This window comes from Meleagris gallopavo, chromosome 1 (assembly GCF_905368555.1).
Source record: "Meleagris gallopavo chromosome 1, MGAL_WU_HG_1.1, whole genome shotgun sequence".
Taxonomy (NCBI): Eukaryota; Metazoa; Chordata; class Aves; order Galliformes; family Phasianidae; genus Meleagris; species Meleagris gallopavo.
The window spans coordinates 90,587,921-90,598,201 of record NC_139404.1 but is presented as its reverse complement, the minus strand read 5'-3'; positions in this window follow the sequence as shown (position 1 = coordinate 90,598,201).

Sequence of the window (10,281 nt, the reverse complement as noted above, 5' to 3'; positions counted from 1 at the left end):
AAAAAAAAAAAAGCTGCTTACCCTAGGAAGGCCTCAGGTAGACAGGGACTTCCAGCAAGATACCCCTAACCTCTACTGCCAACGCTTAAATGAGGTCATAGAATCATAGAAGGTCTGGAAGAGATGGATCCTGGCTCCACCGCTTGTGGTCACTTGGGTGCATTGCATGCACCTGAGCTCCCCTAGGTTGGCCCTGCCTTCCCACCAGGTGCTCAATCAGTGCTTCAAGCCATGACTCAGCATTTCCACTGCAGATGCCTGAGGAGCACAGGTCAGTGAAGGTGCAGCTGCCTCCATGCTACATACAGAAGCATTCCCTCCTGCTCACACTGGCACAGCGCTCTCTTGTCCTCCCTACTGCCAGCATCTGAATTGCAAGTTCACAGTGCATCCAAATTTTCATCTGCTCCCCACAGACACCATTCAGCATTTCCCACTCACCAAGTATCTGTTTCAGATTAATTGGCCTGAAGATCAGGTAGCGTGCATTTGTCTGGATTATTTCCTGCCCAAGCTAACCTCGATAGATATAATTTTTTTAAAGGGAACATTTTGGCAGAGCATCAGAAAGGAAAACTCCCTGACGGTGCAATTATAGCTTAATGTGCAATAGCCATCCGGGAGACACAGGGAAAGCCCATGCATTTGGGGCGGATGAAATGCAATTCACTGCTACGTGAGGAAAAAAAGGTAAAAGATCCACTAGGGATGACTTTGCAATAGCCAGAGGTGAACAGGCACTGCGTGAACCAACAGCTCGCTTCCATCCCTGCCCTTGGCAGCATGAACAGGGTGGGCTGAGGGAGGGGATCATGGGGATATGCACAGGCAGGGTGTGCCTCATGGCTGTGGGCCGAGTGAGGAAAAGTCACCAGCTTGTCCTGACCTCATGTTCAGTGACACCGATGGAGGAACGGGGCGATTAATTCAAACTGATTGGCCAAAACTTTGCACTTCACATTGCTGTCACATATGATTAAAGCTGATCAGGTTGCTCACTGCAGATAAATCCTTGGACAGTCAAAGCCCTGTTATCTGTCCCCGAGTTACCAGTGAGCAGCCTGTCTACTTGCAACTGGGACTATCCCTCGGATGGCTCTGACAAGTAGATGTTGTGGAGGCATTTTAGCATACGGCTTCATTGGGACCCCATCGCTGAAAACATCCCACCCCTCTGCCCCCCATTCACTGTATGCCAGTGGTCACGTAAGTCACACTGCGTCACTTCCAGCCAGAGGCCATGCTTCACACGCAGGAAAAATGTCCTCTTCTAGCTGCAAGTTATTTGCAATCACTCCAAATTGTTCCACGAGCCTATCGTGCAACTGATAGGGCTCTTCAAAATGACTTTGAGAATAACGCCAGCGTGAGCGTTCAATTATATTTATTCACATTACTCCAAGAGATAGCTTGCTTTCGTGAGCATCTTTGTGGGCAGAACATTTTTTCAACTGAGTGTTTAGAAATAAAATGGGTCACAATCACTGAGGAAGACAGTCTGCATGTTTTATTCACAAGCACATTTTGTGAACGTTTATTGCTACATACGCCCAGCTCTAGTGAAGATGGACATCCTTAGTTCTCCTTCTCATTTTTTCTCTCTTTGTTCTTATTTTTATCTTCACATATTAACTGCAACCTATTGACATTTGCAGCTATCAACCGGAAAGAAAAAAAAAATGAATGCAGGAAACTCTATGCAAAAAGAAAAGTTTATTTCCTCTTAAACCTTTTCCTTAAATTCAATTACGTTGCTCTCATCCACAACAAGCTAATGGCCACTTATGGAGCCCATATCAGATGCAGCCACGTAGTTTCTGCTGAGCAAAAATTTCCCTGGAAAAACACCACTTCATTTACTGGTGAGTTGCTTTGCTCTGCTTTGACAGGCTTCCACTAGCTATTGCTCAGGGCTGTCATGATGAGGCCTTGGACTAGCTGTCACACCAGCAACATCCTAGCCCCATGGTGGGCTGCAAGGGACACTACTTTTTGGTACTGTGGCCCTGGGAGATCTCCCAGCCTTTTGGTTTCCCTGTCCGCATGATGGGAGTAGGTGTTTTACGGACAACTTATTTTCAAGAACTCTTTGCTCAGCTTTTCCAGAAGCAGCTCAGTTTTACAGGGTTTCAAAACATTGAAACACTGGGCTGGGTCTCACCGTGATCAAACATCACTGTTTGGCTGTGCTGCCCAGCCACCCTGCTTCTCAGGCAGCCTTGGGTGCCAGAAGGACATCACACAACCCCAGGGGATTGAGGAGGATCCTCTATGCTACAGAGCACAGTCTTCCACTCTTGAAATACCATGAGCTCATTCCTGCACTGGGCTCACCAGGAGAAAAGAGGCCAAGAAAATATGAAACAATGCAGGGAGGAGCAGAGTTTGTCAGTTAGGAGAGAGGCCAGAGCTGGCCTCCTTTCCCCCAGAAGCCAACGCCAAGATGAGGGATGGAGGAGTGAGGACAAAGTGCCCTGGAGGAAAAGGACAAAGAGGAGGAGTTGGGAGCCTTACATATCTTCTCTAAAGACTCCTCTTTCCCTCTGCCTTAAAAAGATCAGCATAGAAAAAGAAAATGATTTAAAACAAAAACAAAACAAAAACTACACAGCTCTAAGATAAAGATAAGTAATGGTTTCCCTGAAGGCAGAATAAAGAGCTTTGGTTAAGGAAAAATAAAAAAAAGAGAGAAGGAGAGAGAAGATGGAGGAGGAAAAAATAATGAAATAGCCCCCCTGATTCTTACTTTATGTTGCTATCTTGGGAAATGTTCATATCTACGGGAACTTCTTTCACTGCTGCTGCTCTTGGAGTCAGCTGATGCTTGATATAGTGCACACGCATGCAAGGACAGCTGTGCGGGAGGTGCTGGCTTTCTGCACCAGTGATGAGAAACACACAAACAGCTACAGGGATAGTGAAACCAACACCCCCAGATGGGAATGATCTTTCATCAGGTACAGTCAACACAGGAGCTGTAAGGTGGCCATCACATAGATGGCCACCACACTCCCGTGGTGAGGCAGTGGGACCACCTGAGGGGTGGGTAGCAATTGCCCACTCCCCCTGCCTGACCATCAAGGCCATCCCTTACTCCCTTCCCATGGGGTGCAAGGGCAGGAGGCTGATCAGCTGTGCTGCTGCTATTAAAATCACAATTGCCATAGAGTGGATTGGTTTGGAAGGGACCTCAAAGCCCACCCAGCCCCAACCACCTGCCATGGGCAAGGCTGCCTCCCACCAGCTTAGGTTGCCCAGGGCCCCATCCAACCTAGCCTTGAATGCCTCTGGAGATGGGGCATCCACAGCTTCTCTAGTGCCTAAACATCCTCTGACTAAAATGCGTTCCTGCATCCTGCAGATGAAAGTCTGTGAGAAACAGATTTCATGAGAAAATCTCAAAGGCCGTGGCCTCCACGCAGGCACCAACAAATATTTGTTAGCAAAGGCAGCCCCACAACTCACTGTTTAAACTCCAAGTTATTATTTCCATTTTATAGGCAGGGAAGCCAGGATAGAGCAAGCAAGGGTGTTTGCAAGCAAGCCCATATGTTCTCCATTACCAACCATCACACTTCCTGGCTGCGGCATGACCTGACTGAAGCGCTAAATAGCATCCAACATTTGTTCTCCTCGTACGCCCAGACCAACCAGTAGCAGGAAGCACAGTTGCAAACTCATGCAAACCTGGGAGGTCTGGGGGAGGGTTTGGGACCCCAGGAGCACATGCTCAGACATCCAGAAAAGGAGCGCCAGACATGTTGCCCTTCTGCATGAAGGGATACACCTCCTATCAGGGGTACAACAGGGAATCAGCAGTGTTATCCGTGGCAAAGAGAAAGGTCACGCTCAAACCAGAACCACTTCTTTGTAGAGCACCCATGAGTCTGGAAGGGATCCACAGCTGGTTTGAAATTCCAGCCCGACTCACAGAGCTGGAGACCGGCTGAGTCCCAGTGAGCCAAGACTGCTTTCCAAAGTTTGTCTCCTCAGGAACACACTGATGCTTCATCATCCTTCTGCTTTGTTTGGGGGCTCCTTGAGGTTTGGACTAGGTTACCCTCAAAGGACCCCTTCCCACCTTAATGAAGCTGTGGTCCTGTGATTCTCCAGTTTGGAAGGAAAAGGTCAGAGCCAAAGCAAGAAAGCTGCTCCTTCCAGCATAATCACTTTTATCCTCAGTGAATCTTTGAGGGAATTGTTCTTAGTTTCTGCTTAGAAAATAACATCCCTGCAGAGACACAGCTGCAGCTGTGTTAACACAACTGGTCACCCAGAAACTTCTAAGGAAAAAATGGACCATTTCAGCTCACTTTATGAAGATAATGCTGCCTCGCTTTTTTCTTTGAGTCTCAAAGCTGCAGAAGCAGAACGAGGGAGGGCTGTCCGTGTACGAGTTTAGATTACCCCTTGATGCAGAGGCCAGCTGATTTCAAGAAGAGACTAAAGAGCTGTGGCCTTCCCACAGGCACCAGCAAGTCCCCATGCTCCACAACACGTTGCGGTCCCCATAGCCAGCCCAGACCTCAGCACACACGTAATGTTTGAAATGACCTTTGTAACCTGAATCACCTGCTGAGGATGTGAAAGGATGTACAGAAGAGATTTTCTCTGCTTGGGCAGCCTGGACATTTCTCTGTGGCACAGAGCCAGCTCAGAAGCAAAGGGAAGAACTGCACATCAGATTGAGTTAAAGGCCCCCTTTACAGGATTTGTGCCTTTCCCTGTGAAGGTAAAACCCCAGGTGACAGCAGTCTTGTGTAAAGAAACACACCACACAGTCAGCTTCCCTGGGCCAGGAGGTTTCCAACACTCTTTTCACAAGAGCTGACATCTACAGCACATCGGTCACTCCTCAAACACATGGCCCCATGCATTCACCCATATCCAGCCCTAGCCGCTGATCTTCCTGGCCATAAGAGCAAGCAGTGCACTCCAGCTCTGGCTTGCCTCTCTTTTCCACATCCTCTGGGCCAACCACTTGCCTTCCCACGTAGAGCAGCTGGCTCCCTCCGTGCTCGCGTGTTTCCTACCGACCTTCTGGTGGCTGCACCAATTTTCCACTAACACTGTGCTGGGTTTATGCCCAGAGGTCTCCAGGTCAGCAAGCCACCAGGGACCTAAAGCCATTGCTCTACTGCATCCAAGGCACATTTGGCTCCAGTCTTTGGTCTGGCTGGGAATGTCTTGCATGGAGCAAACGAAGCAGCAGAGCTGGAGGGGCTCCCACCATATCAGCACCAGCTGCTGCCTCCTAGCTGAGCAGAGAAGAGGGCTTGCTGTAAAATAAAGCAACTCGCACGGACTTAATTTCCTTTGGATGCAACTGTGTCACAACATACCACAGTGATGAGAAGAGGGAAGAAAGTGGTGGGAGCACCAGCACTACTGCCCCAAGGAGATGGGCTGCTGAGGAGAGCTGGTGGGGTGGGAAGTACAGCTGCTGGCCATCACTTTCTGCCTTGCTTCTGGTCTTAGCAGAAAAGATTAAACAAAAAAGGCAAAAAAAGTGAATAGAAAAGTGTTTGGTTTAGGGCTCTAAACCCAGGGTACCATAGGGCCTGGCCTTGCTTCCCTCAGGAAGGTCAAAGAGGCACCCACAAACAGACCTCCCACACTACATCAGTGTTCCAGAAACAGGAACCCTTTCAGCTCTATCAGCACCCATTTATCCTGCCTCAGCAGGGCCCCAGCAATACAGGAGTGCAGCTGGGGATCAGTGCAGATAAAGGAGTGGAATAGAGGCACTTAGTGCCACTCTCATTGCTGTCCACCACTCCAGGATAGCTTGTGAGGTACAAAGACAGAAACCATTATTGCACCATGCTAATACCATAGAACAAACACATACTCTTGGTGCTGCCCCAGCACCTCTCTCTGGGCTCCATCCTGTGCAGACTCACACTGAATAGCAGGAAGCCCCTATTGAAAAGCAGAACACAGATGGGAAAGCAGTTGAAAGCTGGTATGAACTAATGCCCTTTTTCCAGGGCAGGGACCCTCCCCACGTGCAACTCAGCTCAGCTCAGGCTCCCCACCACTTGCAAAAGCCACAGTGAGGCCATGTCCTTCCTGGCCTTAGCAAACCATGCAGCAGCAAGGTCCCAATGCTTGATGTAGGGCAGGAAGGATTGCAGAAATTCCCACCACTTCCCCTCCCTACTGCCACACCCTGGGTGATTGTCCCCACCTCCACAGACAGCTGCCATAAGCTGTGCCCTCCCAAAAGCCACAAATCTTTGCCAGTTCCCCAACATCTCTTCCAGCCACCCAAGTGCCCACATTGCATCACATTGCTGTATCCTGTTTGCCAGCTACCACATGAGCAACCCGCCCCAAGCAGGCAGCAGCACAGTGCCCAGGGCCAAGGCATGCAGCAGGCCCAGGCAGGTTGCGGCTGAGGAGGCTGTTTGTGAGAGAGGTCGTTGCGTTTTTTGTCATTGCAGCAACGATGGCAGAGATGCTGCACCTACCTGAGAAGGAGCCCCAGCCGTTGCCTATACAGCTCAGAGTGTCCACTGGGGCCCTCTCTACAAGAAAGATGCTGAGGCTCTGGAGTGTGTCCAGAGAAGGGCCAATGAGCTGTGAGGGGCCTGAAACACAATTCTTCTGGGGAGTAGCTGAGGGAGCTGGAATTGCTCAGTCTGGAGGAGGCTTGGGGAGGAGACCTTATCACTCTACAGCTGCCTGAATGGAGGCTGTGGTGAGGTGGGGATTGGTCTCTCCTCCCAGGTAACAGCGATAGGATGAGAGGGAATGGCGTCAAGTTGCACCAGAGGAAGTTCAGGTTGAACATTAGGAAACATTTCTTCACTGAAAGAGTGGTGAGGTGCTGGCACAGGCTGCCCAGGGAGCTGGTGAAGTTACTGTCCCTGGAGGTGTTCAAGAACTGTGTAGATGTGGCACTGAGGGGTATGGAGAGTGGGCATAGTGGGGATGGGCTGGTGGTCAGACTGAATAACCTTAGTGGTCTTTTCCAGCCTTAAGGATTCTATGATTCTGGAGAAAGGAATGTAAGTGTGTGCTTGTGTGCCTGTGTAAGGAAGATATAATGTCTATTTATACTCAACATTGTACAGACTACAGGAAGGGTGGCTGTAAACACACAGTCTTTAGTATTAATTTATTACAGAGCACTCAGTGCCTCTGTGATTAAAAACATCCATGTAAGTGTGAGTTGTATGTGGGTTATCTGGGCACAGCTGGATGGCATGAAATGTTTATTGCACACATGCACTGATCAGGAGAGTAGGATGCTCACACAAGGAAGAGAGCTGCAAGGAAGTGATTCAATTACAGCATAAGTGTATACAACACAGCCACACCGTATAACATGTAAAAAACATTTGTTTGTACAGATTTCATGCTTGAATCTGCATGGTCCCATGAGAAACAAGGAGGAAATGATGAAAAGAGCACACATCTGCACATGTGAGATGGGGAAAGACCACGGATGCTCATACTCCCAGAAAAGAATCGCGGCAGGGGTGCTATGCTGTGACTGCACGCATCAAAATTCCCTCTGAGCAAACCCCAGGATCTTTATAATCTGGATTAGATTGGTGTTGCACCCAGCTGTCCCTCAGTGCAGCTGAGCACCGTAAATTTCCCATTCCTGACAGCTTGGGTTTGAAGCCTGATGCGCAGGATCTCTGGCACAATGCCTTCAGCTTTCTGAAGATGAAGCTTTTCAAGCAGCCACATTCAAACAGCATCAGCTCAAACAGCCAGTGTGCAGTGGTGTCTCATAAAGACAGCCAAACCTGGTGCTGCTTTTAGCCTGATGTTCTTTCTCGCTGAGATGGGGTTTTCTTTCCTTGCTCCGAACCCCACTGTGGTTTGCACACAGGTGTTCTTTCACTGAAGTCTGCATGTTTCAGGGAGCTTTTAAAGAAAAAAAATAAAAAACAAACAAACAAACAAAACAAAAAAAGGAACAGGGTTTGCTGCTAGAATTGCCGCTTTTGCTGTGTGGCTGCAATGCATGAGCATGCACGTGTGTATTTTGTAGACAAGAACATTGCTCCCTGCAGGCGTGTGCCTGTGTACAATATGGGCTCAGAGCAGGGAGAAGATGCAGGGCAGTTGGGGAATGGTGGGGGGCAACCCATCGCTGCCTGCACAGTGCCTGGCTTTGTGCTCACCTTTCCTGCCACGAAGCAGCAAGGTCGCAGGAAGATGAAAAAGGTCTCGGTGTCTGTGTAAGGGAAAAAGAAGAAGAAAAATAAAGAAGAAAAAAAGCGGAAGAAAAAAAAAAAAAAGGAAAAAAAAAAAAAAAAGGAGAGGGAAGAGCTCAAGAGCAGACGCAGCCATGATGCACAAAACCATTGTTTCCAGGTGCCCTCTTGTGGCCTTTTTGAGGTTTCTCCTCGCATCCTGCCCAGCCATAGGAGTTCTTTACACAGCAGAAGAGAAAAACTAAGCTAAGGAGTCTTCTGCAAACCAAATATTTAATGTACTTAAGCACATGTAACTGCAGGTTAATCCCCTTAAAAAAAAAAAAAAAAAAAAAAAAAAAGAAAGAAAGAAAAAAAAAAGAAAAAAAGTGAGGAGCTACCAGGGGAGGATAGAGAAGGACAGCAGAAACAAGGCCAGCAGAGATTCACCTTCATAACCATGTCTCCTTATGGACACCATCCAAGATCACTCTCCCTTACGCATAAGCAGGTATTTCAGAGACAGAAAGATAAAGGATTTCAACCTAGACCAATTATTTAGAATACAACTAAGAAATCCTTGCATCCTTAAAAACAAAACCATCCCGATGTTTCCTGTCAGGGAAGCTGCTTTTGGCTGTTCCACTGCCTGGACTGTGGCTCGTGTTCCAGCTGTCATTGTACAGTGCTGGATTTTCCAGCACTCCCTCTCTGTACAAGGAACAAGGCACTTACAGGATGAACTATTAGTAGTTGAGAAGAAAGATGAACTGTACAGCCTTGCTCCACCTCTGCCCTTCCACTGTCGTTCGGTCTGGAATGCCTCCAAGTGCTGCACCTCTCACAAAGCCTTTGCCTTCCTGAAGAAAAGTCATCTCCCTGTGCACTGCAGGAAAGTTTGGGGCCTCCACCAGGGAGGTTTGCTTCCTGTTGTGTAAGTGGCAGAACATGTCTGAGCAGTGACAAGATGGAAAAAGGAAACCTGGACATGCTTGTAGCAGTGTGTGAACAGACAGTAGTGACTGATGTCAGGCAGGGAAAAGGGCACAGAGCCCCGGCTATGCCACACTTCTATTGCACCACTAGGTGACAGCACCCACATGTGGTGTGCACACACACTTCCATTGCATCCAGCATGATTCTGCCAGCACCTGTTGCCTCCACCTCTCACCTCTGAAGACGGCTGAGAGCACAGTTTAGCAGCTTGGACCAAGGACAAAGCTTTGTATGGGAGCTGCACAGTAGACAGTGGCTGCAACCTGCCCTCCCTGCCTAGAGGTACGCACCAGAAGCTGGCTAGTAGGTTCTGGGCTTAAACAAGGCATCCCTGTTGCCACTATATGGACAGCCCACAAATTTCCCTTCACCCCTGGTGAGACCAAGCAGTGACTCATTCCCTGAGTAGCAAAGGGCTAGTTGTCCTTTAAGCATGGGTCTGGATTTTGTGTCCCTTCCTCCTGCCATGCTGCTCACTACCTAAGGTAGAGAGGCCTTGGCCTCCTCTGGGAGAGGGCAACCAAAATCCTTCACCTTGTGCCATCCTCCCCCCCCACCCCTGGCTCCAGGCAGCAAGGAGTTCTCATTGTGGCCTTCCAGTATTGAAAGGGAGTTTATAAACATGAGGGAAACTAACTTTTTACACAGGGTGATAGTGATGGGACAAAGAGGAATGATTTTGAACTAAAGGAAGGGAGATTTAGATTAGATGTCAGGGGGAAGTTTTTTTTTGCTGAGTGAATGGTGAGGTGCTGGAACAGGTTGCCCAGAGAGGCTGTGGATGCCCCATCCCTGGAAGTGTTTAAGGTCAGGCTGGATGGGGCTCTGGGCAATCTGATTTAGTTCTTGATCTAGTGACTGGCGACTCTGCCTGTGGCAGGGAGGTCAGAACTCTATGATCCTTGAGGTGCCTTCCAACCCAAGCCATTCTATGATTCTATAACTCAGTGATTCATTAATGTATCTGAACTGAAGACCAGGAAGGTCTTCAGAGGCATGTTTCACAAGGGCATCAATCCTGGCCTACTCTGGTTTGTATCTACCAGCTTACCCTGTGGGTCTTTAAGTGCACTTTGGCTCTCCTAAACAACAAACAGGATCCAAGGAAATGGCCACAAGTTATACCAGA